Below are 27,282 nucleotides of genomic sequence, written 5' to 3'. Positions count from 1 at the left end.
CTGGCTCCTGACTTTAGATTGACTCAGCTCTGGCCATGTGGCCACTTGACGAGTGAAGCAGCAGATGGAAGCTCTTTCTCTCTGTATCACCTTCTCTTTGTAAACCTGCCTTGCCAATAAAAAGTATTTTTAAAAATCAATAAACAGGGCCCGGCGGTGTGGCCTAGCGGCTAAGGTCCTCGCCTTGAATGCCCCGGGATCCCATATGGGCGCCGGTTCTAATCCCGGCAGCTCCACTTCCCATCCAGCTCCCTGCTTGTGGCCTGGGAAAGCAGTCGAGGACGGCCCAAGGCTTTGGGACCCTGCACCCGTGTGGGAGACCCGGAAGAGGTTCCAGGTTCCCGGCATCGAATAGGCACGCACCAGCCCGTTGCAGCTCACTTGGGGAGTGAAACATCGGATGGAAGATCTTCCTCTCTGTCTCTCCTCCTCTCTGTATATCCGGCTTTCCAATAATAATAAAAATCTTTTAAAAAAATCAATAAACAGAAAGACTATGGGAGACCTGGGGTAGGGGCCACCAGGGGAGACAGGACAGAAACGGATGTAAACAATAATCTGCCCCCAAAACAGGCACATGCTTGGAATCCATCCACCCCTTACTTTTCACTCACACTTCTCACTCCTCTCAGATTCATTCTTAGTTTTAATTTTTGATTAACACATTTAATTCTAGACATTTATGGAGTAAAATACAATCATCCCTTGATATCCAAGCAAAATTGTTTTCTGGATCTCCCACCAAAACCAAAACCAAAAGATAAAACCATCATAGGCTGAACTCCACAGTGCCAAAAGAGACTAGCGGTGAGCACTGTTTAAATGGTGACTGCTACAGAGCAACTAAGGGTCTGCAGATGGTGTCCACACTCCATCATCATTCATGTCAGTAAAAAACTCAGGGCATGGCAAATTCAAGATTTGCTTTTTATAACTTTTTGGAAGTTTTTTGTTTCAAATGTTTGTAATTACCGGGTGGCTAAATCTGGGGACACAGAACCTGTGGCTAGGGAGAGCTGACTGCATGGTATTTCAATCTATGTATAGAGTGAGAATGATTGGGTGGTTAGTACATCAACACCTTAAATACTTATTTTTTTTCTCGTGAGATCATTCAAAATCCTTTCGTCTAGTGCTGTGGGTAAGAATGCAAAATTAGCACAACCATTACGGAAAACAGTGCGGAGGGTCACTCCAGTCATTCTGCCTTAACTTCAGCTCGTCTCTGATTGCCTTCCCCCAACCCAACACCAGCTGTAACCAAAGGAAGCTAGAACTCACTGCTCTTAGTGACAACTAAGCTCTTTTTGTTTTTGTTTTGTTTTGCTTATTAATGCACACAGACTGGCAGCAAGACCTGAGGCCATGGGAAGACTTACTTCCTTCCTGGTTCCTGCGTGTTCATTTTTTTTGTGGCTCCTTGCCTGGCATTGGAGACAAATGTTGGAATCAGGAGACAAATATTGGGTTCAAAGCCAGGGAAGAGAGTAACTTCGTAGGAAGGGCCATGATTTTCTTATTTCCCTGCCTCTAGCGTAAAGGTGTGTGTGAACTCACAAATCCTATAGGCAGCATGTGAGCCTGTGCAGGTGGGGCAGCTGAGGGCACGTCCCTTCACAGATTCTCCAGAGCCTTATGACCACACTGCTCTTTCAAACATCTGCAGTGCAGTGTCCCAGCAGGAACCTAGAGACAGGAGTCAGTCTCCAGGGAGGTCCCCGTGGACTGTGCCTCCTGGGTCTCAGGCTCCTTAATTCCCCTCCTCCCTGCAGCATGGCTAGTCTAGACAACAGACAGCATCTGGCAAAAGTAATGATATGGTGCTTCCCCAGTTTATAAAATTCGGGGAGGTTCTGCCTGGTTGACGTGCTCTTGGGACAAGACAGCAGCCACGCTATGAGAACACTTGGGCACACAACAGTAAAGGCCACATGATAAGGACCTGAGCCAAATGAGTGACCACCAAGGAACCAGCACTTCCACATTTCCTCCTTGACCAGCATCTTTTGGGGGCCAGCACCTTGTCTGCAGCTCCTTGCAGGATACTTTCTGTGGGTGAACTGGTCCTCCGAGTTGAGCACAAAACTGAGCATGTCGTCTGCTGCAATCCTGCCCCCTCCCCAGTGTTTCTCCAACCGCTCTGTCTCCCCACCACCCTAGGACAATGACCTGGACAATTGAGGACCACTCAGATGATCACGCTCCCACCTCCTACTTCTTCCCAGTGTTGCTCCCTTCTCCCTCTGCCACCTTTCTCATTTTCATCACAGCCACTCTCATCTACATCACCGTGCAGGGCCACTTGGCCTCAGGGCTGATAACCCAAAATAGCTTCAGCTGGCACTCCAGCTTTCAGAAACCATCCTCCACATGTCTGTGATCCGCTTCTTAAAGAACATCTAAATGTGCCAAGCTCTTCCTTTAAATCTTTCCACGGATCCCTTTCGCCAGAAGCAGCACAGACGGTTCAGGCAGACTTTCCCAGCCAAGGTAAAGCCCCAGCTCACGCACCCCTGCAAGGCTTCCCCATGTCTAGCCCTGCTCCAGCCCAGGGCTCCACAGGGTTCAGCAGTATCACCTGGAGGACTTTTCCCCAAAAGAATAGGGCTAAGCCCAGAAAGTCTCATATTGCTCTTTGTGTGGGAACCAGGCAACAACATTAAAAACAAAATTTACAGGTTTTTACTGAAATGAAATTCCTGTTCTATAAAATGGACCCAATTAAAATACACAATGGTTCTCAGCCTATTTCCAGAGCTGTGTAGCCATTGCCACATTCCATTGTAGAAGCCCCATACCCATGAGTAGTCACTCCCCATGGCCCCCAACATCCTCAGGCAATTGTCAGATCCAGGGTACTTCAGAAAGTTCATGGGAGAAAAAGTGGAGTAAAAATCAACTTATTCTGATATGGAAAAAAATCTTTGAATCATATGCATGGCTTTTTCAGCATCTGCATTTTCCAAGAACTTTCCGCAGAACCCTTGGACTGTGTGCCTGGACCTTGGCAGCAGTTATCTCAAGAGCGTCTCCAGTGATGCAACGGCTCCCGCCAGGGACAGAAGCTCCAGCTCAGCCACACCTCTCCTTGCTGTGCTCACGGGTTTCATCTGGGCTGTGGATGCTTTGCTTCCATTTCTAATGGAAAATTTCTCCTCGCACATCAAGGCACACTTCAAACGCAAGCTGCTCCAGTCAGCCTTTCACTGATCCTCAGCTTCCTTGATTTACCTGTCCATCACCCCGGTATCTGAGAAGGGAACAAACAAACCCCAAAGCAAGTGTCAGTCCTACTTCTGCAATCCCACTCTTCGCCACCACACCAGTATGACATGGCTGTGCGGGTCCTCTTTCAGTCCGAAGCACAGCACTCCATACCTGTACCAACCATCTCTAATTTGTCGCATTCCCACAATGACAGCTCAGCATCTTGCACACAGTATATCCTGCAAACGTATTCTAAATAAGTACAAGGATGGTCTGTCTACACATTTTCTCTACCACTACAACATTTCAGAATGGAGGACATTCTTCTCCCTCTCATGTTTACTAATTCTCTATTTTCTTATTCTTTCATGCTAGATATCATGTAACAATGGTATTGAATAATATTTCAAGTTAGAAGGCCAAAATGTTTACATATACATACATTCAGCATAGATGTGTGCATATAGTTTTAATTGCTACCACTAAGCGAACAGTTATAATAAAAATAATTTACCATCACATGAGGCACTGTCCTTTAAAACATTTTAGAGAGATCACATGCAAAAGGTTTTTTTTTTTCTTTTGATGAAGGATTCTACAAGTGCACAGGGCACATGTATACCTTCTCGGAATGTACAGTCACGGTACGAGCAGGCCACAGGCGCAAGGATCAGGTGATCACAAGCGTGCCTCTTCAGAGGATGCCGGTGTGGGGAAGCGGGTAGGAGGAAATAAATTATGCAGGCAGCAAGCAGAATTAAAAGCCCCACACTACATGCTTGATCGATAATCTAGATGCTGCTTTACAATGGATTAAATATACTCGAAAATCGCACACAGTTGTTTCACAAAGAGCCTTATCTAACCCCGACGTCGTATTCCATCCTTCATCGGCTGGTCTTTCTTCTCCAGCGCGAAGCTATTCTTCACGTTAATTATTTGATTTCCATTGTTTGTTTTAAATAAGGAAAAGCCAATCCCGATACGGAACAGGTGCTCCTAGCTATCGGACAGTCCTTTCCTCGCTGTACGCCCCGCTGCTGTCACTTGAGTTTGCCTCAGCTCCGTCAGTGAAAAATTAGACTTCATTTCAGTATGCTAATAGCAATCTCTCCAAAACAATGTAATCAAGGCCTCATGTGCACCTATAATTTCATCCTTGACATAAGCCTGACAGCTATTTATTGTCTGAAAGGAAAAACGGGGAGGGGAGGGAGGAGAGAGGGGACTCCTACATGTCCCCCTCCCCCAAAACAAACCCAGCAGCTTGATGTTTGAAGGCAGAGTCTCTGCGAAGTCCAAAAAAGCGGCAATAATCATGGGGTTTACATATGTCTTGTCTTAAGCAATCAAGGCACAGAGTTAACAGAGAAGCACTTTCAGATGTGCCAATTCCCAAACTGCCCACCTCTGATGAGCCAGCTGTGAACCGCAATTGTCACATTATAATTTAGGCAAAGGGGGGGAGGCATCAGAATACACACTGGATCAACATAATTATTCACAGCAGGATGCTGCAGAATTAATTTAGCCAATCAGAATTATACTGGGGGGTTGGGCACATCGCAGAGATCAAGGAGAGAAAGCCGGGAGCCGGAGCCGGAGCCGGAGCCGGGAGGGGGCCAGAGGAAGGGAAGCACAGTTTTCAACACCTCACTGATATGTGGGTAGTCCGATCTGGAATATATTTTGAATGCATGTATGCGCAATGCTGTTTCTTTTTTTCCTTTATTTACAAACACCCCCACAACACCAACACTGTGCCAGCTGCTAATCTAATCACGGGTCCCGAGGTGGGTGATGATGACCCTCCTTTTACATGATGAGCTCAGAGAGGCTGTGAAACTTGCCAAGGTCACGCAGTTAGGAAGAGGCAGGACCAGAAATGGAAGCCACGCCGACTTAGCGCAGAGACTACGCTACCAGCAAGCGCGGCTTAAGGGTTCCTGCTTCTAAACAAAGCCAGGAGCCATGGAAAGGTGGCACCGTGCACTTCATCTGTGTAGCTGGTGCTTTCCCCATTCCCTACCTCCCTTTTACTTGATTTTTCATCAAAAGCTGGCAGTTCTGGCAATGCTAGATCTGCTCATTATACTTGAGTGTTGAATTTCCTGCCCAAATAGCAACACCGCCCAATTCCCTAGGTTGGGAAAGGCAGCCACCCCAGAAACCTCCAAAGCTTGCTGTGATCCACCATGGAAGACGCTCAACAGCTGGGGTGGATCTTCAGTCTCCCTCCATAATCATCCCATACAAGAGCAGCAGACAGGAATCCAGAAAAATCAATTGGAAAAAGTGGGCTGACTGCCTCAAGAGTACGAGTTCAGTTAAACGCTCAGTGCACAAACTCAGATCAAAGGATCTGAGGCAGAAATCAGAGGCCATGCTAAAACAGCTTCTTTCCTAGATTGCTATCTGCAGAGCCAGGTTTTCAAGTTCACGAAGTGAGGCTTGTCTTTCCCGTGAGCACTGGGTGATTTTAAACTAAAGAGACCCTCTTATTCTCCTGCTTGGAATTCTGTCCAAGTGTGGATGTCAGAGGAGCTGGGAGCAGACCTGATTTCCCTGTAAAAGTTAGACTTCAGCTCACATTTGCTGCTGCTGGTAATGGGGGATGGGGGGATGACAGGGAGCGGCCTGGGGTTTTATGTCTGGCAATAATGTTTGATCTATGCCATTGTCAATGAGAACTGTGATTTAATCCATAAGGATATAGAGCCTCATGATGAAAGGGGAATAACGACAAATCCTGATTAACAATCGCTGCTACACTAAAGCAGGTTACCATAGTAACAAGACTGAAATTATACAACAAACTGGGATGCCATACCAGGCAAATTACTCCATGAAGGGGCCCTTTTCTGAAACCATTTGGCTTTCTGTGTTCTTTTAAAATTAAGATGTGAGCATCTAACTTTCAACTGGTATTAGCTTCCCTCTTTCTCTTCTAAACCCTCCCTCTTCAGGGAGTCTCACATAATACAGGGGATAAATATGTACGCACAGGAAATGTAGCAAACAATTAAGCACATTTCAGCTCCTCTTTCCCCTGAAAGAAGAGGACAAAACAGAATTATAGTAAAGGGACTCTTCCTTTCATATCAACCTTTTGACAGAAATCAGGCTCAATTCTTTGATCAAGGGAATTGGCAAAGCAAGTACCAGGGAAATATTCTACTTATCCCACATAACAAAGTTTTCTGGATTTGTAGGAAAGAGGAGCAAAACAACAGATAAGAGGAGGAGTCAGGAAAGGGAAGTTACTTCCTTTGTTCCCAAGGATGCTTTGTTCTTAATTGGGACTTTTTAAAAAGAAGGACATGGTTTTATAATAATGTTGCTTTCCAACATTGACTCGATTTAAAAAAAAAAAAAAACAGGCTGTAGGAAAATCTTCCTTGGTAAACATCACTTTAGAACTATTATGGCTATTATGGCAACTGACTTCGGCAGCAAACCTTTTAAAATAGATCTTATCAAAGAACCTAGGAAAAGCTGCCTCATTTAAACATCATACTCAATGTCCTCTTGATCTCACAGAGGAATACAAAGTGAGGCATTCAGAACAGACAGAAGAGTCACTTTTTTAAATGTCCTCTTCATGGGTCTAGAGATCTAAAAGGGATAACACATTTCTAAATGATGCAGATATTTCCTATTCCCCCTTCCAAGAGTGGAAGAGGAAAAACATAAATCAGAGCTTCACATTCCACAGGCTGCAGCAGCAGGAGGCACCACACCCTTGGGATTCAGCCATTACTTTTCAAGTAAAGTTACTGAAGAGCATCGAGGTCCCACAGGGAGAACCTGGAGTCAGAAGGAGAAACCCTTGGGGCCAGCTGGATCCTATGCTTGCTGTCACACTCAGTCAAGTCCTTGTAGCTCCCAGGGTTTCTTTTTCCTCCTCTGGGAAATGGGAATCTTAATCCCCACCTGGTTTACCAAGAAAGAACTTTGGGCGGGATGAGTAGTGGAACACTGCATGAAAATGGTAAGGGTGTGTATTGTTAAATACTCACTAGAGCTTGCAATTCAATTGCTCAACACAGAGCACAGACTCCATGCTACAAACAATGTAACCATAATTATTCTAGGACATCATTTTTATCTGGCACAAAAAAAAAAATATTGGTGTCATGTCTTGCCTTTATCACTTCTACTTTATACTAGGCCAAAACAAGCAAGCAAACAAATAAAAGCAGGAGAGGTGGAGCAGCAGGCATTTATCAGGAGGTGTATTCTCTCACTTGGGCTCCATTTATCTGTATCACTCTAAGAGGAAGGAAACTGCTTTAAAATCAGGACACACACGATGTACTCAACAAGCACCCGTAGGCTGGGCTATTGCTCCAGGAGAGCTTAGCTCTGAGGTCTCTCCATTTTCTCTCTGTGTGTTTTCTTTGTCTAGGACACAACAATGTCTGTTTAAGCGCCTTGGGTGATGGGGTCGGGGAAAGAGGTGAGGCCCATTTTGGTGATGGTGCATGCCGTGTGTATCTTGCTGAATTTGCCTTTCTGGAGCAAGACTTCTTGGATTCAAATCTGAGCTCATCACTTATCAATGGTGTGACATTGTACAAAGGACAGGTTTATAGGACTCTCAGTTTTCCCACATCTGAAATGGGATTGTGGCAGCAGTACATAGTATGAGATTTGTAAGTTATGACGAGTGTGTAAATCACGTAAAACAAGGCTAGACACACAGTGGGACCTTATCTCAGGGGCCTTAACCTAGTAGACAGTGGGGGACAGATGGATTTCCTTAGGCCAGTGCAGTATTCTGCTCAGCTTCAATGTCTTTAGATGTGACAGGTCTGCCACAATTCACCATGTTGACCCATCAACTCTTACTAGGCACATCACTACCTGCCTGTTCCCTCTCCCCCAAAAAACTCTCAGTTTGCCAGCCTTACATATGTCCCTGCATATTCTTCTTTGGGTGTGTGGTTCATTTCGCTTCTGCCTCTCACTCTGAATCTGATTTGTTCCTTTATCCCTGTTAAGCCTGTGTGTCTGTGTGTGCATGCTTCTCTTCGGATCCTTCTGACTTCTTCACTCTAAGCTTCAGTCATTAATTTTTATTGTTTGCATTTATTAGCATTTTATGCTTCCCATTCTTACGTTTAGAAGCACAGAAGTAGAATGCATTTCTCTCCTAAAGAAACTAAATCACTCTTTCCTGTGTATCAGTGAATTCTGGCAGAAGTACTTCCTCTCCGTGCTGTTACAGGAAAATCAAGGTGTCAAACAGAAACATGAAGAAATTGTGTGCATTGCCAAACAGTTCACTGAGGGGCTTTCCGCCTGTTCCCTGATTGCGTTCAAAGTAGCACCCGTCAGTACACAGAAACATGACGTCTGCCACAGACCATTATATGCCAAAGCTGGTAGCTTCAGGTAAAGCTAGGCATTTCTGTGGGGGGGGGGGGGGAATGCTTGAAATCTGAAAGTGAATAAAAAATAAAAATAGGAAGTATTTGAAAAACTATGCAGATGATGGGTTTTAGGACATGCTATTCCAAACAAAGTAGTGCACCTTGGCACTTGAGAAAACAGCAGAGACACAAGGTCAGTCCCATCCTTCATCCATTTTGAGAATTGTTCCCCTGTATTCAAAGTAAAGGAATGACCTGAACTCTGAAGTCAACAGGGACCCACAGCAGAACAAGAACAAACAGGCCTTGTTAAGCTTCCTGCAGCTGTTACCGCCACCCACGGCCCCTTTGCCCAGGACCACTGCTACATCCTGTCGGCTCCCCAGCAAGCCTACACAAAAAGACTCAGGTCTCCCTGTCTCTTCAGATCTTCACTTCTGAAGACGCCTATATCACATAAAACAGAGTAAATGAGTATAATTTGCTCCCATTGGTCTGTCTTTTGTTTTAGGAGTCTCAGCCATAAACCTAGTGATAATGAGAGAAGAAATCTTCTCTTCACAATTCAGTGGAAAACATGGGCACTTGCTACACAACTAGGAACATAACCCCTGTCTACATTTGACCCTGGGGATATATTTATCAATACCTGTGTCATTTCAAGATTCAAAAGCACTATTTGTAAAACTTGCCAAGTCCATAGAATATTGCTTTGCCAACCAATATTCAGATAAGTTTTTTTTTATTCACAGATTACATGTTCTTAAAATACATTGGCAAATGTGGCCCAATTAACATCATAACATTCTCAGATACTTTCTGATGGAATGTCAACAGCGAAAAATTCACACAAAAACTAAGAAGCTGAAATCTAATATTTTTGGCATTATCTAAGTTGTTCCTTCTATTGTGATAGCAGTGATGAAAACCTTTAAATTACTAGACATTTGGATCTCAAAATAACAGAGCAGTCTGATTTTTTTTTTTTTTAATCTCAAAAGAACAGAGCAGTCTGATGCTGCTACCCAACAAGAAGGTCTATTCTGCAGGGCCCCAGGCTAAGGGTGTAGGGCCTCAACCCACATGATTCTACTGAAACAAGGAGCCCAGGAACTTATTTGCCACCGGCCCCTGCTAACCTGCTCTGCTGCTGTGCCTGTCTTTGCTACTGTTGCTGTTGTGAAAGTGCATCCAAATCTTTTCCACTAGATTTTCCACTTCTTGGGCTTAGTTCTATGCTAGTATACATAGATGTGCTAAGACAGAGGTGGGTTTTTTGCTTTTATCCAGATAAAATTATGAAATAAAGCAATGGCAAGTGACCTCTTTTTCCAAGGATGATATATGCTGGGCCCAGTCTCCCAATGGTCAACTCCACAGCTTAGCTTGTTTCTCTAGGGGTAACAGGATGGGCAATCTTGGCCTGATACATTTAGCCCCTGGCTTGACCGCAAGTTCCCTCTTCCCAACTTCCCCTTTTTTAAGATGCCCCCCCGGGGGGAGGGGAGCTTAGGAGTTGCTTGAGCATTGGGAAAATACTGGGAGGAACTAGGCAGACTATAAAAGAGGCAGGCCAACTTCGAATAAACGGCATTCTCTTTACAAGAATGACCCACTGCGTGTTGTGTTTTTTGTAACCCTAGTCCCTCCGCTCGGCTCCGGCGACGCGGGCGTTGACGACAGATATAGTCAGAAACACAAACACACACAGTGTTTTTAGAGCTTTCCACTCCACTCAAAATGCAAATAATTTAATTAAGTCCCATGGGCAAATACATACATGCAATTCTTGCATTTCAGATTATCTACTACACTGAATAAAAGAATGTCATTGAAAAAACTGACATTCAAGAAGTAGCTGTATGAAAGCAGTTCTCTAATTTCTTATCCTGTGACAGGAACAAAGGCTGTATTTCAGAAACTGGGCCTAGGGTATCCTGGGTATGAGCCAGGGCTGCGTACCACTGACATGGCAAGAAGTTTCCGACCCTGTCTGGAACCGTTATTTCATTTCCCTCTCCCTCTACGACCAAATCTATACCCTAGCTTGAGGATCCCAAGACTTTACAACTTCAAGCTTCTCTTTGGGGAGTAGCTAGGCATTTACCAAAACCAGTTCACACCAATGAAGTCACTCTCAAAAACATTCCCATTTAGAAATCTTATAACTCTGTTTTGCATAGTGTTATCTCCGCATCACCCCACTCTGAACATCCTCCTACTGAACCTCCCACACCTGTACAAAATGATCCAGAAGTAGTGTGATCAAATAAGCCTGGGCTTTTATTTCATCCTTAAGCAACCCCATGGTTCTGTGAGATGCACACTAAACTGGCAGTCAGAAGAACTTCATTCCGGTCATTGCTGACTCACAGCTAGCTGTGTGGTCTTTAAACATATGACCAACCTCCTTTTATGGAACATGGGAACATAAGGGATAAAAAAGCCTTTGCTTCTTTTTCCTGGGGGAGTCAAATAAAACGAAGTGTTAAAAACATGTTTCTAAAATTATATAACTATGTTTGCTTAATGGTTTACAGTGACAAATAATTAATATACTAATATATTAGTTTTCAAATTTCTGACTGGACGTTATCTAAAAAAGAGAGAGAGAAAGAGGCAAAGCAATTCCCAGGAAAATTTCCATTAAGAAATGGATTCTTGGAGGTGGCACTGGAGTGTAGCAGGTAAAGTTACTGCCTGGGACACTAACATCCCCTATGAGCATTTTTTTTCTAGACCCACCCCATTAATGTTCCTGGGAAAGCAGCAAAGGATGGCCCAAGTGCTAGAACCCTTGCAACTACAAGCTTGACCCCAAAGAAGCTCCTGGCTTTGACCTGGCCCATCTCTGATGAGATACCTCAATTATTATGAAATCATCTTTCACTGAAGTCCTTCATTTTCCAGTATACCACAATCCTCTCTGAAAAACAAACTAAATGCTGATTCCATGTGTGTATTTGAGGTAGCCCTTTGTGCTCTAGAAGGTGGCAGCAGTTAGCAACCTCTGGCTGCAGAAGGACCTTTCGGGAAAGCGCCCTCCAACACGGTCAAGCTCCTAAATAAAGCAAACTCATAAAACAATTCTTATACCTGATTACAGTATTAGAATGAAGAAAGTAGCAAGAAAGAGTTCAAGAATGACCTTACATGATTCCAGGCAAGAGGACAGGGGGGTGTGGTGGAGAGCAGTCAGTACAGGAAAAAAACAAGAGACTATTTCTAATTTTCAGAAACACACAAGGAAAATAATCAAGAGAAGGGCTAAAGAGCACCATGGGTGAAAGCTCAAAGGCAAAGCAGCGTGACCCAGGAGTGGGGCTCCAACATGAACCCCTGCCACCACCCAAGTGGGCTGCTGCCTTGCCTGAAACGCACTGTGCAGCGCCACTGACACACATCTGGAACTGGGTGCCTGGACTCAGCCAGCACTGGCTTATACCATGTTAAAAGGGGGGATGGGAGGGGGAGATTGCAGAGTACACATATTTACACATGTCCTGGTTCTAAATTCCAGCAGTTTTGAAGGTCATAAGCCCCATGCCTGTCAAGCTGTGTTTCCTTTATCCTCTGGGCAGCTCTGCATTTTAATTGGGCAGGCTACTGAGCTGGTACGCAGCAGAGAAGGATATGCTGCATGGGTACCTGCAAAAGGAACACAGGGGGCTCTTTGGTGAGGAAAGGAAATGTGAGGCCTGAAGTCTGGTAGAATGTAGTCTTTAGGGCCCTTTCTCCTCCAAAATGGTGGTTAAGCACAATGCCAAGGGAGAGCGGGATGAAAAAGACCCTCTGAGGCACAACCCTCAAGAGGAAAGAGATTAAGTTAAGGAAGCATTTCCTGCAGCACAACAGTGTAGGCCTGCATCCTTGCCAAGTGGCTGTGTGCAGTGAGTGACCCAAGGCCTTTCTGATAGCACAGAAGGAAGGGAACATGGCAAGGCCCACAAGCCAGGTCTTCACATGCCAGCAGTCTTTTGTGCTCGCATCACAGGCCCCAGCTGAGGGTATCACTCATGCCCTTCCCCAACACTCAGTATCCTCTGGCACCTTAATGCTGAATACCTCTCCTCTCCACCACAGAACTTTATATATATAATACATATAATATATATAATATGTATATGTATGTGTATATAATATGTATATATTATAGTTACAGAAAGAGAGAGAGATCTTTCCCATCTGCTGGCTGATTCCCCAAATGGCCATGATATCCAGGGCAAATGGGCCAAGTTAAAGCCAGGAACCAGGAGCTTCACCAAGGTCTCCGATATGGGTAGAAAAGGGCCAAGGACTTGGGCCATCTTCCATTGCTTTTCCCATGCCATTTACAGGGAGCTAGACCAGAAGTAGAGCAGCTGGGACACAAACCAGTGCCCACATGGGATATTAGATTCGCAGACAGTGGTCTAACCCATATGCTTTAAGACCGGCCCCCACCACAGTGCTTTCCATTGCCTAGACTCCCTGTGCTTGGTATAAACTAACTATAGGACTACATCAGTTTTGTTTCCCTGAAACTTAAGCAACCTTCGCATGTGACATTTGTGTTGAGGGCCTCAAATCTAAAATCAACAGGGGCAAATGAAAGACAGCTAGACCTCCAGCCACACAGGCCTAGGGCAAAGCCACAGGCTCATTCCAATTCAGCTGTGATTGCAGACAGCTTCTACTCACCTTCCCTGGCCTGAAGCAGTGCAATACCACCACCCTCAAGGATCCTTCTGGCTCTTCCATGCTGTGATTATTAAATACTGGAGAACTTTACCTTTCTGAGTAGTTAATTGGACCTTGCTTGGAAAAAAAAAAAACAAAAAAAAACAAAAAAACCACTTGTCTTTAGCCTTATGAAAAATGCCAGGAATTTCCCAATGAAATTCCAGAACTGTGTCAGCCAATGTGGGTTGAATCTGCTGATATCTGGCTCTCTCTTTTCACAAAAATGGCAGTTTCACTTGTTTGAATCTAAATATATTCAGCATGGGGGCACACAAATGTATAGAAAGCTGCCATCATTTTTAGGTGCTGTGCCTGTTCTATGCTTGTGACCATAAACCACATCTTTGTCTCTATTGGGGGGGGCATTAAAATTTAATGAAAAGAAATAATGAAGAAAATACACCTGACAGACTGGGAAGAACTAAGAGCCCGGTCTGCATTCAGACTGAGGTTTTTAGGATTTGGGTATGGGGTTTTCGGTTTATCCTTCCCCTACACTTGTTCTGGGATATTGTTGGGTAGAGGAACTCTCGAGGTGGGAATTCTTCCCAGAACTTTACGCTAGGCCTCTTGGTGAAGGATACACAGGGAAAGGGCTGCCACCATCCAACCAGACCATTGAACAATGGTGAAAGTTCTGATAGGGAAACTTCTTTGTCTCACCACACTAAAAAGCTACGTGTGATAATGGATATTAAATACTTACTATAATATCTGGTATGCTAAGCACATCCCAAGAGTAGTAACTGAAATCGTTAGTATTACTTGCTTGGGATATTACTTCTATTTTTTTCAGCATGAGGAAATTACCTCTTTCTATCTGACATAACAGAGCCAAAAATAAAACACAGTTTAAAAACCATATACAAAATGGGAATGGCAAAATCCTACTGCACCAAGAAAACCTGAATTTCTTTTGTCATCTTAGAGATTTGGGGGCTCGATGGTTAACACACAGAACTATCTCTTCCTCAAGACTTGTTACCCCTCTTTGAAGAAAGCAGCCCCAGGGGGCAGAAACTGCCTGGTACAGCTTATCTGGAACTTTGTTAAAAGAGAGAGAAAGAGGTTGGTGGGAGGGGAGTGGAGAGAGTGTTGCATATTAAAAAAACCAAAAGATAAACACGGGTGGTAGCAAAGTATCAACCCTAAAATGATGGTGCCTATCCCATTAATCTTTGATTGCTATAACTCCTACTGCATTTTTCTCTTCACCTTAAAGTAAAGCTGAGGTCAGATGTTACATAAAATTTAAATGCAACTGTGAAATTCATACATTTAAGTTCCTCTGCTGGTTCCCTTGGCAACGGCTCCAACTTTCACAGTCTATCTTGGATACTGAATGCTCCAGCAAGAGTTCCTTGGGATTGATTTCTTAGAAACCCTATATTGTAGTCAGACTGCAGCTTGTAAAACAACATTTGAACAGAAAACACAGTGACATTTTAAAACAAAGAACTCAAGTCAGCTCATCACAAACGCGTTTCAACCAAACATTTGCTTGAGTTGTTTTACAGGAAAAGATTTCCCTCCTCACATCTCGGTCAGTCTTCTCTAAAACAGCATGGTTCTTCTTTTCTGTCCTTGACAAGCTTCGGAGCACTGACAAGGAGCACACAGCTGTGCCTGGCCATTGTCACACACAATGATCATGGGCCATGGATGAACCCAGACCAGAGCTTGTGCAAGAGGATGAATCTCCTCACCAATGGTGCTGGAGCAAGAGACAACCCTGACGGTGCCTTGGTGTACGTACACCACATTGTCACCTGAATTTGAGAGTGACATTGGTACTGATATTAGCGAACATGCCCACTGGTATCAACTAGTTGAGCATGAGAAGAATTTACTTTCAATGTGCCTACTGATTTCACATGAGCTCAACACAGAACATGTAAAATAACATCTTGTATTTTCAGCTGGCAAAACCAGGTAGGGGGCCATTCCACTTTTATTTTTCCTCGTTTTCTGATGTGGTAAAGGTTACCGACTTGCCCCTGCAATTCCATGGAACTCACCTCCAGCGGAACAACGGGAAGGCAGAGGGTGGAGAAGTCAACACAGAGAGCCAGGTGGCACAGAAAAGGCTCTTCCTAAATTATCTCAACAGAAGTTCTTTCAAGATCTTCAGAGTCACCTGGGCACTTACCACATGCCAGGCTATGTGCTTACTCTCACTGATGCCTAACAATAACCTGAGGAAACAGGTATTTTGTTCTGCCTTTAGGAATGATAAGTCAGATTTGGCTGGGCTCTGACTAAAAGGGCCATTCACTTGGCAGGCAGGAAGCCCAATTGGAATCTAGCACAGACTGTCTCTAACACATCTCTCCTGCAGCATTCAGAATGGGAGACCCTAGGGGCTAAGCATTTCCATGGTCAAGACATCATTCCTAAAGCACTGAGTGGAGAGCAGCATCTGGCTCTGAACCAAGCACCTTCCCGGTGTGGGAGCTGAGGAGCCCCTGATGACTGTCCTCTTCAGAATTCATGTCAATAAAATGAATCTTACAGAGCAGCAGTGAGGAGTCGATGGGCTACAATGTACAGCCTCAGGAATACATGGCTGATGTCCAATCAGCAGCATCTCTCCTTCTGCCTTCAAGCACACACACCAAATTCCTCTTAGATTAGGGGAAAACATGACTCGGGAGGGGGAATTTCAGCTAGCAGCATAGGGGCTGCATTCAACATTGGAGAACCTGTGGTAAAATCCTAGCTTTAATTCCTGATTCCACCTCCTGCTAATGCAGACCCTGGGAGGCAACAGTGATGACTCAAGTAACTGGGTTTCTGCAACCCCTGTGACAGACTGGATAGCATCTGGCTTCCAACTTTAGCCCAGATCTAGCCCCATCCATGCAGGCATTTAGGGAATGAGCAGTAGGATGGAATATATCTCTCTTCCTCTCCTTCTCCCTTCTTATTCCCAAATACTTTTGCTGTTGTTGTCGCTGTTAAGAGAAAAAGCATGGGGCCAGTGCAGTGGCTCAACTGACTAATCCTCCACATTCACCACCATCCCATGTGGGTGCCAGTTCGTGTCCAGGTTGCTCCACTTCAAATCCAGCCCCCTACTTGTGACCTGGGAAAGCAACAGAGGACAGCCCAAGTCCTTAATACCTTGCACCCACATTGGAGACCCAAAAGAAGCTCTTGACTGTGGATCAACTCAGCTCCAGCCATTGTAGCCATTTGAAGAATAAACCAGTGGATGAAGGATCTTTCTTTCTCTTCACTCTGTAAATTTCCCTTTCCAATAAAAACAAATAAAATCTAAAAAAAAAAAGTATGGTTCAAAATGTCTCTGTTGCCAGGAACTATAGATGTCTTCCTAGAGCATCCAAGTCAAACATGGCTTTCCTTCTCTAAGCACTTGACAGTTAAGGACCATCTCTAAGGCAGGATCCTACTTATACACATTACAAGTAAAGCACAATTTCTACAAGATCAAGCCTTTGATAGAACCTTTCTAGCCTCCAAGCCCAAGTGACAGTATATAAGTATCCATGGCCTAATCCCCTTAAACTAAGTCTAGACTTAAGGTCAAGGACATACATTTGTGTACTCACTCTATAACCAATGATTCTCGATAAGTTATTTAAGCTTCCTGATTCTTGCATAGTATCAGTAGGCAATTGATATTAGCACGCTTATCTACATATCTTGCTGGATTCTTCCTGAACTTTTTAATATACTGAGAAGTATATCCATATTTCTAAGTCAGGCAAGTGGAACAGAAAGAAGCCTTCATTTTTCTCAGCATGTTTATAGGAGAAACTGAGTAAAATATACTCTTCATACTGGGGCTGGCACCAAGGTATAGCAGGCTAAGCCTTCACCTATTGGTGCAATATCCCATGTGTGCACAAGTTCAAGTACCAGCTGCTCCACTTGCGATTCAGCTTAATGCTTATGGCCTAGGAGCAAAGCAGATGATGGCTGAAGTCCTTGTGCCACTGCACCTAGATGGGAGACCCAGAGGAAACTCTTGGCTCCTGGCTTTGGATTGGCTCAGCTCCAACCATTGCAACCATTTGGGAAATGAACCAGTGTCTTTCCTTCTGAGAAACAGCAATCCAGCCTGTGGCATTCTGCCATAGCAGCCCAACCTAAGGAATCCCTGTAGCCAGACCCCAGGATTGGGGATGAAAGGCCCAAGTAGAGTCAAAGATAAACCCAGGACAAAAACAGTGGAACCCGAAGAACATGGGGTCACCACTGCTAATATCAGGTAAGCAATCTGAATATCCAAATAAATCTGTTAGGAGAAGGGGAGACAGGGACTTCACTTCCTCAGGTAAATCTCTGTTTACAGAATGATCAGGACCAATGTTGCTCTGCTGAAAAGCATACTTAGATAAATTTAAAATAACAATCAGCCTTGAGAATTTAGCTAGTGAGGGAGGAATAATTTCACAGTGATTGAAGATAACACATGTCAGTCTTTCCAGGTTTCCCTTTATTAATCAATCAGGAAACAAACAAAACTCAATAAAAAGGCATAGAAAAAGCTTATAAATATCATTCAAATCTTTTTTACCAGCCATTTGCTTTCCTTTAGTATAACTGGCTTTTTCATTAAATAAAATAGAAGATATTACCACAGCTGCTTAAAAGGAGATTTGGGGATTATACTTCTAAGAGCATGATCTGAATTGTCCTCCTATTCCTGGCAGCCACGCTTTGTATCCCAGCTCAGTAACATGCACAGCAAGAGTCCATGCAGGAGAATTTCTAGACCAGGGGGAATGAAGGGAATCCTGGAAACTGGCATTTCCATGTAAGGACTTGAATTCCAAACCACTAATTGATGATCGGGTTTCTCTCTGAATGATCAGAAGCACACACCAGGCATCTCCCAACCTTAGCCTTTCCCCATCTCATGCCCCTTCTGTCCCAACCTTGGCAAATGCCATCTCATCAAAATGGAGTGCCCTCCCCTACAATACTCTTCTCCTTTCTTCCCACAAGCTAATTGCTACCTGCCCAGATCCTGCATATTCTTAAAAACAGTTAAATACCATCTCTGCTCTTTTCCCTATGTAGCTTTCTTTGATCCTATCAACCAGAAGTAATTTCTTCTGTAGCTACATTTCCATTTAATTTGGGCATCATTACTGTCTTTCACCTTGAACTCTAGATACGAAAGCACACATCTCTCCACTCTGTGTGGAGGTACATTCCACACTGGACTCTCCTTTGCAGCCAAAGAACCCAGAAAGTGACAGGTGCTCTATGGCTCCAGAGAAAAGAAAATATGTATGAGACAAGGGGCAAACAAAGCAGCGGAGATGTGTGTCCTTTCTGGTAACTTTTATAGCTCTGTACTTTGGAAAAACAAGCTGAGCTTGCTCCACACACCATTAACATCCCTATATCCACATTCAGCCTGCTACTAAATTCTTAAAGGCCCTATAAGAAAGGTTTTATATCCTGGCTTTAGCATCACTGGCATCTGTGGCATCTAAAACCCAAAGAGGCTGTTCTTCTGAGGTGTCATTAGCTTTCTGTGTGCCTTCAAAGGCTCAAAGACAATTTGCTGGACTCCTCAAAGAATGCTAGTTGCTTTCCAGCCACTGCAAAAAAAAAAAAAAAAAAAATCTATCTCAGCTACTGCAGGAGTAGTCATTTGCTCTCTATCCTTTCAAAAGAGCTGTGTGAGACACATTTCTGTGCTATTACTGGCACTGTTGGTTTCCCTGCATAATAACCAAGGCACCCTCTAAAGTGTGTGTGTGTGTGTGTGTGTGTGTGTGTGCGTGCGCGCGCATGCACGCCCATGATGCTAAAATTACTTTTCTGGCAAAATGTCTTGTCCACAAAGCCAACTCGATTTTTATCTAATAGCTTCCCAATAAGCGAAAGTTTAGAGGAAAATATCCGAAGAGAAACAACCTTTATTCCACCCATTTTGCTGAAAAGAGAACGATGACAGCAATGCCCTAAAACCTGAAATAAGATTCACATATTGAGAAAAATTTAACATACCTAGAATAGCACAGTGGGGATCAAGATCCCACCAATGGTTTCATTGAATAACACTATTAGCCAAAGCACAGGTTCTCTAACTTTCTCTGCAAAGCTTGTAACCTCCATGAGAAAATCATAAACAGTCTCCAATTCAAAAGTTGCTGAGAGTTCTATCACAGTGTGAAATTACAGTGCTTCTCAGCGGGGTGCTACTGGCAGGTGCAGCATGATGACTGGCTGGGTGAGGGTAGGGAGGCTGTCCTGCACACTGCCGAGTATTTGGCATCCTTCGTATTGCCAGTAGCAACCCCCAGCTTTGTGGTTGCCAAGAACACATCCCCAGCTCACATTTTCAGTTACTCCCGAGGGAAACTGGCACAACCAGCATACAAACAGGTGGGGATACTCACCATGTGCACATGCATGTACACACACACACACACACTTTAAAGTGCATGTTGCTGGTATGCATTTGATGTCACAGATGCTATACATGTATGTATCACCAGCAAGAGAAAGAAAAGGGAAACATGGAGAATGGCACTGTTGGTGTTAGCTCTTATTTGCTGCATGTCAGCTCTGCAAGCCACATACAGGGTTTCCATAAAAACAAGCATGTTTGCATGCAGATTCAATGCAGCCGTCTGTGAGAATACTCTCTGTATTCTCTCAAGAATGGATCTTTTCTGCTTTTCTGAGCTTCCTACGGCTTATGGATGAAGGGAAGGTAAGAGAAAATGTAAAATATGATCAGTGGCATTCCCTCCTCTTCTGATCTATACAGCTAACCAGAAAATCCACGCTCTAGATCTGTATGAATAACAGGCTTCCTTCCCTCAGCTGGTCTTTCCCTTCTCCTCAAGCATCTGCATCTTGGTGCTCCTGGTCTGATGAAAGTCAAGGCTGTGGGGCTGAAGCCAGAGACACATGGATAGATAAAATCACTGTTTCGAGCCATTTCCTCACCTCGGTCTTTCATACAAAAACTGTTCCAGCTGACCCTCTCGAGAAACATCTGTACTTTACTTCTAATGTTTAAGGTCAAGCACATTTTCCACATTGGGGAAGGGATGGGTTATGGCAGCAAATCTTTTCACACCAAAGCCCACATCTGCTTCTCTTCCCATCTTAGTATCTATAACACCAAGTCAACATTGTCACAATAATGATAAGAATAACAACAATGTCAGGGAGTGTCCATTCAGGAAAGAAACTACAGCAAATCCATGTCTGAGTCTCAATCAGCCAGAAGCTACAGGGATAGGATGTTCTGGTTGATGAAATCCATCTATCAGTCACCAGCACCAAGGTTCATTTCTCTCCTCATAAGGGGCTAACAAACTAGTAATAAATGAAGTCTGACAAAGGCTCACAGTAAAGGCATTTGAAAGTCTGCAGGGAGGACAGGGATTGTGCCCACTGCCTGTGACACCAGCATCTCACATGACCTGAGAAAGGAGCAGAAGATGGCCCAAGTCCTTGGGCTCCTGCCCCCACACAGCAGACCCCGAAGACGCTTCAGGCTCCTGGCTTTAGCCTGGCCCAGTGCCAGTCCTTATGGTCACCTGGGAAGTGAACCAGCAGAAAGAACATCTCTCTTTCTCCCTTTCCCTGTCTCCTTCTTTCTCTGTGAATCTGCCTTTCAAATAAAAATAAATAAATCTTTTTAGAAACATAAAGCTTAACAAGCAGATTAATGACTTCCTAAAACTCCGGCCCTGCAAGAAATTGATCTACTTGCACACTGTAAGTAGGTATGTAAACTAGTACAGGTATTGTGGAAAACAGTACAGAGGTTAAAGAGGAAAAAAAAATAATAAAAGCAGTACTACTTTATGATCCTGCAATCCCACTACTGGATATATAGGTAAGGGAAATGAAATCAGTCTGTCACAGAGATATCTACATTTCCATGTGTATTGTAGCACTATTCACAACAGCCAAGAAATAGAAACACCTAAGAGTCCATCTACTGTGAAGGGATAAAGACGCAGTACTTAATATATGATAGACTACTGTTCAGCCATCTAAAAAGATGAAATTTTGGCATTCACAATATGGATAGAACTGGAAGTCATTAACTTCAGTTCCCACCCAAGGAGGGGGGGCCTTTCAGTTAATTTAATCAGTAATTAATCTAAAATCATAAAAGTTTGGCAAGACAGTTTGAAGAAAATGATTATCTTGTCTTAGTACGAAATGACAGAGGACAATATACTGTTGTTAGAAATAATATATACTGGGCCTGGCGGCGTGGCCAGCGGCTGAAGTCCTCGCCTTGAAAGCCCCGGGATCCCATATGGGCACCGGTTCTAGTCCCGGCAGCTCCACTTCCCATCCAGCTCCCTGCTTGTGGCCTGGGAAAGCAGTTGAGGACGGCCCAAGGCTTTGGGACACTGCACCCGCGTGGGAGACCCGGAGGAGGTTCCTGGTTCCTGGCATCGGATTGGCGCGCACCGGCCCGTTGCGGCTCACTTGGGGAGTGAATCATCGGACGGAAGATCTTCCTCTCTGTCTCTCCTCCTCTCTGTATATCCGGCTTTCCAATAATAATAAAATCTTTAAAAAAAAAAGAAATAATATATACTGGTATCAGTTCTGTGAATGAAATTCTGCTGTTCACTGTGCAATGCCTTTGTGGATCCTTGATATTTTAAATAACCAAAAATACATAAGAGAAGAGGAATTTTCTTAGAGACTGCCAGGTGAAGGTGACAAAAGCACTGAATGTTTCTCTTCTGTGCTATTCAATGGCTCCCCCTTACCTGCAAGATCAGGGTCAAATGCCTCAGCCTGGTGGATGAGCCTGGCCTGGAATGTTCTGATTCATCTGCCCCATACTCCATCTGTCTCTTCCCCCAGCACCAGCCAGCAAGCTGTCTACAGTGGTTACGCTACACCTGAGATGCCTACCTCCTGTATCATGGTTTCAAATTCTGGCTCCGGCTCCACTCCCCATTCCAACTACCTGATTATATGCACCCTGGGAGGCATCAGGAAATGGTTTGAATACTTTGGTCCCTGCCGCCCACCTGGGAGACAAAGATGGAATTTCCAACTCCTGCTTTCAGATTACCCCAGCCGTGGCTGCTGCAGTATTTGGGGAATGAAAATAAGAACGAAGGATATCTCTCTCTCTTTTTCTCTCCCTCACTCCCTCTCTCTCTCTCTCTCCCATCCCCTTTCAAATAAAAATTAAAACCAATTCCTTCTTACTATGGTACCAAGTTATTCCCATTTTAAAAATGGCCTGCTTCTCTCCTCTCTCCTTTCATTTAGCTACCTCTTACATCTTCAAGCTTTGGTCAAGGTGCTGACTCTACTGCTCACTTTAAATAACGATAATAAAAAAATAATAAAAATAACAAAATAGTAACTTTTAAAATTTAATATTTATAATATTTAATGTTAATATTTAATATTTATTTTTCTTGGAAAGACAGATTAGGTTTCACAGAGAAAAGGAGACAGAGAGAAAGATCTTCCATCCACTGGTTCACTCCCCAAGTAACCGCAACGAGCTGAGTCAATCCAAAGCCTCTTCTGGATCTCCCACATGGATGCAGGGTCCCAAGGCCTTGGGCCATCCTCCATTGCTTTCCAAGGTCACAAGCAGCGAGCTGGAAGGGAAGTGTAGTAGCCAGAACACGAATGAGTAACCATATAGAATCCTGGTACCAGTAAGGGAAGGATCCAGCCATTGAGCCATCACACCATGGTCAGGCTCAGTTTTCCATTCAGCCACACCATACTACCTCATAAGAAATTCCCCAAGTCTCTTCCTAGTGTTTGTGTTATACACACACTGAGCACACACAGTACACACTTTTGAAGGAAAGAGTAATGTCTGCATTAGTGACTTTCCCACAGGGTCAGTCTTCCTAACAATCTGCTCCAAGCAGCAGCCAATCCAGCAGTCTTATCAAAAGATTTGTGGGAAAAGCCAGCTTTCTGCACATACTAGGAGTCAGAGCAGAAAACCCAGCTGCGCACACTCTCCTGGCAGGCATTCAAAGTTCAGCCAGAAACATACAGGTCTGTTTCCAGAAAAATCAGATAAAGTCAGAACTCTTCAGTATAATCACGGGTGTGAAGGGTCAATGCTAGAGGTCAGACCTAACTAGAATGTTCTGACACCTTCAAGATCTGGAAGCTGCTGCAGTTTGCCCTCTGGAGGTACTAATGACCAACACAAAGCAACAAACACTAAGTCAAGTGGATACAAGTGGCGAGCCACATGAAAGCCACATAGTTCAAACTCCGTACTGTCTTCCAATCTTACAATTTAGTGTTTCTATTTAATCATAAAGTGAATTATCTTCCAAAAATAATAAATGTTCACTACCTTCCCAAGTAATAAAATACATTTTCCCAGCACATAAACCAATAGCTTTATTTTTATGCTAGAACTGATGTGAAATTACAGGTCATGAATTATTCATGTCATCAATTTAATTCAATTATTTTTACTGAATTCATATCTAATCCATAAAAATGTTTAACTCAACCAAAAAAAATCATCTCTGCATCCTTGAATAATACATTTCTTACAAAATTTCAGGAAAGATAAGTGGATATTTGATTTGAAATGGCAGAGCATATTGTAATTACAATGATGAAATAGTTTTAACTATTTAACCATACATTATGTTCTATTTACTGACAGATGTCCCATAAAGGAAAACTTATTTAACATCAAAGTAGACTCACAGGAACAAGGAATGTGTCTAAGGTGTAATTATGGCACCACAGCCTCTTTTAGGCCTCTTTCCACAAAGTACACACACAGAGCAGGCAGACAGTCCCTCAAATGAGAGCAATATCTTGCCCAACTAAAATATACATGTTGCACTTACAAAGAGATTCACTTGGGAAGAACACGTTAAACAAAAGAACCCCATGCCATTCATGACACCAGCCTCCACCACTCAGCTTCCCCCTTCATCAGCACTGCTACCACATTCATCAATGGTTCTTCCACTTGTGTCCCCATCCACCTCCTGATCCCATATCCTGGCACTGTCTGGGATCAACGGGTAAATGTTTACAACCACTACAAAAAAAGCCTTGAAAACTCCCTTGCCTCCAAATTCCTCACTGTCTTCCAGTCCATTTCACTTACTTCACCACAGCTGCAGTCACAGAAACCCATTGACCCTGTGATCCCAACGCCAAAACAGAGCCATCCTCGATCACTCTCTCACAACATCACCTCCTTTTCCACCTACTCCCTCGCTTCATCAAGACTTCCTTTCCCTTGGTTCCATTCTGCTCCAGGACAACCGCTTTTTTTTTTCTGATCATTTTCCTTTATGAATTGCAGGAAGTTCTCCCAGCTCTAAGTGCTTAAATTGCTCAATACATGCATGAATTCTGTCCTTAACAACAGTGGCCAAAGCATGCTGGGTAAACTTTGCAGACCTTTCCAGCTTCACAAGGCAACACATGTGGAAAACATGTTTCAGCTGCCTCTCCTCTTTCCCTGTGCATTTGTCATTTTGGTACTTACTGGAAGGTGGTGGTTTTAACCAAATGGCTTAAATCGTTAAAATTTTATTTTTAACAGATATATAAAACTGTACATATTCATGAGGTTCCACATGTTTCAATATATTTTTATATGCTGCATAAAGTCCAGTTAAGGTACACAGCCTATTCCTTCAGAATTCAACATTGTTATGGTAAAAACACTCAAAATCCTACCTAATGGTTGGTTGAGTTTTGTTTGTTTTGTGGTAGACAAATACACATCACATAAATATTATGGTCCACCTACTATGCACTAGAACTCCAGAACTTCTTACTCCTAACAATAACTTAATACCTATTAATTGAGGGTAGGGGGATAGAGCTGTAGCACAGCAAGTTAAGCCACTGTCAGCAGTGGCAATATCCAATAAGGGCAATGGTTCACATACTGGTTTTCCACTCAAGATCCAGTTCCCTGCTAATGGCCTGGGAAAACAGCAGAGAATGGTCCAAGCACTTTGGGCCCCTGCAGCCACCTAGGAGACCTGAAGGAAGTTCCTGGCTCTGGCTTCAGCCTGGCCCAGCCCTGACCATTGCAACTATGTACTTAGGGAGTAAAACAGCTATCTTCTTTAAAATTTAATCAACCATACTCTGCTGGCTCTGTCTTCAGACCAGAGAGGGTATACCTAAGAAGCCGTTGAACTTGACTGGACAATAAGATGCTGGACTCTATGTTTGGTATACGCTTGCAATGGGGGAATCTCAACTGAACTTGAGCTGTGGTTATGCAACAAGGTGGAGGAATCCACCATGGTGGGAGGGTTTTGGGAGGGTGGGGAGAACCCAAGTACCTATGTAACTGTGTCACATAATACAATGTAATTAATGAAGTTAAATAATAAATAATTAAAAAATAAATAAATAGAATTTAATCAACCTTAAAAAAAAAAGTTAATCAACCTTTTCCCATATCCCTTCTCTCGTCTCCCAGCCACTCGTAACTACCACTATACTTTTACCTCCTATGAGATCATTCTTTTTTTTAGACTCCACATCAGAGAAATCATGTAATACTTGTCTTTTACACTAAGTCATTTTTGCTCCAACTCCAATTCTCTTTTTCCCTTTAAGATCTGTCATAGATGCCTCATGAAATTTCAATACCAGATTGCTCTGAGCATCTATTCCTCTATTTCTATACCAGTCTTCTGCCACTGCGAATGGAAGGCAGAGTCATTTAGTTTGGTGCCACACCAATATCATGGATTCCAGCCTCAGGTAAACTGCCAACACTACCCAGAAGTCCTCCCACAGGCCTCCAATCAGTCTTATCCCAAACTCTAGCTGTTTCAAGCCTTCTTCACCTCCTTGAGCTCTACTCCATAATGTCACTGCTCACTCAAACAACACAGTAAAATCTAGAAGTCATCAAGATAACAGTCTCACGTTCATGCCTAACACCAACAAACTTATCAAGAGCATGCTTATTGCCAAGTTCAAGTGCTACCTGCTTCTACTTCAATGACATTTTTTGAAGTGATGAGCACTTAAGTTTTTCCAAATACTTGGCTTAGTTTTAATGCAAAAAAAATGAGTCTTTCTATACTTAAAATTCATTGGTTTGCTTAACAGAAAATTAAATTGTGAAAACTTCGTGCAAGTACAACTGACATAAAAATGTTTGGGCACAAACATCACAGACTCTTTGCAAACATACAAATCACAGAAGTATATGGGAATATGAAGACAAAGCCAAGTAGCTAAAAGCAATTTGTCTAACCAGTTCACTGGCCACAATGAAGTACAAGAGAAAAGCACTTCTTAATTAATACAGTGAGCCTGTTAGAAGCAAATCTACTCAGAGGTTCTACTGTGCAGTTTCATACTTCTCAAGCCTTATATTAACTGTACAATTTGTTTCCATGATCATTTCTTCTTTTTCAGTTTTGATCCTCTAAAGACCCCATGCCTGCCCACCTTGGTAGCCTAAGCATGTCTAGCAGAGGTCCAAGGAAATTCTAGATGTTCAGCAAATATCTGAATTGATCTGAACTAAACTCAACTGAAATGCTGCCTAAAATGTAAGAATCTAAGAGTTTCAGATGCATTTTATGCTTATGTGACCAAGCCTTAGACAGATAGGTCCTTAACCCTTAGTGTCACTGTCCTTTTTACACAATTCAAGGTACCAGTGACAGAAAGCAAACAACGATGGGCAAATCCTAGCTCTATACACCACCTCTTTCAATCCTCAGAGTGCTCTTTGTTCATCCAATAAGAATTTCTATTTGGTACAAACTGTTTCCAGAGTTAGCGCTATGTCATAGTTAGTTAAGCCACCATCTGCAGTGCCAGCACCCCATATGGACACCAGTTCTTGTCCCAGAAGCTCCACTTCTAATCCAGCTCCCCACTAATGGATGTGAAAAAGCAGGAGGAGATGGCTCAAGTGCTTGGGCTCCTTCACCCACAGGGGAGACCTCGATGAAGCTCTTGGCTTCTGGCTTTAGGCTCCAGTCACTGCAGCCACTTG

At 43.4% G+C, this 27,282-nt stretch overlaps 1 protein-coding gene across 4 annotated transcripts in view; it reads right to left on the bottom strand.

The window, feature by feature from the left end:
- Positions 1 to 27,282, bottom strand: part of MSRA (methionine sulfoxide reductase A) — a 409,813-nt gene that overhangs the window by 272,107 nt on the left and 110,424 nt on the right. The window contains exon 1 of one of the 4 annotated variants that reach the window (XM_058670090.1): positions 22,310 to 22,359. The exons of the other annotated variants lie outside the window; for them this stretch is intronic. The gene's annotated coding sequence lies outside the window, so the exon portion shown is untranslated. Of the gene's footprint in view, positions 1 to 22,309; positions 22,360 to 27,282 lie in introns of those variants that run through there. 4 annotated transcript variants of the gene reach the window in all.

This window comes from Ochotona princeps, chromosome 11, assembly GCF_030435755.1.
Source record: "Ochotona princeps isolate mOchPri1 chromosome 11, mOchPri1.hap1, whole genome shotgun sequence".
NCBI classification, from domain to species: Eukaryota; Metazoa; Chordata; class Mammalia; order Lagomorpha; family Ochotonidae; genus Ochotona; species Ochotona princeps.
This window is presented reverse-complemented; position numbering and strand designations above follow the sequence as displayed.